We start from the raw sequence: 1,157 nt of genomic DNA, 5'->3' as shown, positions 1-1,157 counted from the left end.
TCCCTTATTGTGCTGTGCATTTCCCTCTGTGGGAGTCGGTGTCCACCCAAAATCCTAAAGCAGCTTCATCATTATGTAGAAGGCGTAAGTGTTGGTAAGTTTTGCATCAACAAACCTAGGATAGCCTGGGTGAAGGTATTATTTGACAGATTTAAGAAAACCTCCTAAAGGAAATAGATTCTTGGAGTTGTTTACTTGTCAGGAGAATTTGTGAGCTGTGATGGGGAAGGGGTTTCAGATGGAGCTTCAGAAAAGGTCTAAAACTGGGAAATGGCATAATCAAGCTGAGTGGGCTAGCCAAGGTTATTGGTCCCCTTCTTGAAAGCTCTCACTCTTCCCAACTTCTACACACACCTGATTTCTAACTACCAGCACCCATGTTCTTTGAGGACTCTCTGTGGACTCTACAGCCTGCTTCTTGGCAGGTCAGAAGTGCATAATGAGAAAACAGCTATTTTGAGTCACTGCCTGGGCATTTTATTGTATGACAACCCTCTTCACATTCAGAGTCTGGAGTTTACATTCAGAGCCGAACTTAGCATTCCTGCCCCAAGTTCCCATTTTGTTTCTCCCAGGGCACCTTCTAAAATAGCTACTTGGAGTTGAGCCCTTAAAAAGTTAGTGACCTCTGTCCAATCACATCGGTGGTTGCTTAGATAGGTGCTACCCTGCTCTCTCTCTCCTGTGGTCATGACCCAGGACAGAAGGCTGCCCTTCCCCCAGTTGATTGCCCCTCCACGTCTGAGATTTGTAGGTAATAAATCTTGTGGCTTTACTTTCTTTTCATGGGTGTACTGAAATTTCAATCAAAATGACCCCAGGAGTGCTTGCTTCAGCAGCACACATACTAAAAATTGGAACAATACAGAGAAGATTAGCATGGCCCCTGCGCAAGGATGACATGCAAATTCATGAAGTGTTCCATATTAAAAAAAACAATGACCCCAGGAGTTTTCAGGTCCCTGAAGTCGGAGCTTGGATGCTGAGAGAACTATCTACTGATTCTGTGTGGGTGGCTTGTGCCAGCATAATCATAAACTGCATATTCTTAATTTAATACACCATTTACTGGCCCTCCAACACAAGAATATGATACATTATATCATATAGTATAATATAGTGACTGTACATATAGTCAAAGACTATGATACATTATA

General features: G+C 42.8%; 1 non-coding gene across 1 annotated transcript; it reads left to right on the top strand.

Annotated features, from left to right (window-relative positions):
- Positions 1–823: 823 nt before the first annotated feature.
- Positions 824–931, top strand: LOC131820257 (U6 spliceosomal RNA). The gene has a single exon (XR_009349554.1). It is a non-coding gene; the product is annotated as a U6 spliceosomal RNA (small nuclear RNA).
- The last annotated feature ends 226 nt before the right edge of the window (positions 932–1,157 follow it).

This window comes from Mustela lutreola, chromosome 17 (genome assembly GCF_030435805.1).
Source record: "Mustela lutreola isolate mMusLut2 chromosome 17, mMusLut2.pri, whole genome shotgun sequence".
Taxonomy (NCBI): Eukaryota; Metazoa; Chordata; class Mammalia; order Carnivora; family Mustelidae; genus Mustela; species Mustela lutreola.
This window is presented reverse-complemented; position numbering and strand designations above follow the sequence as displayed.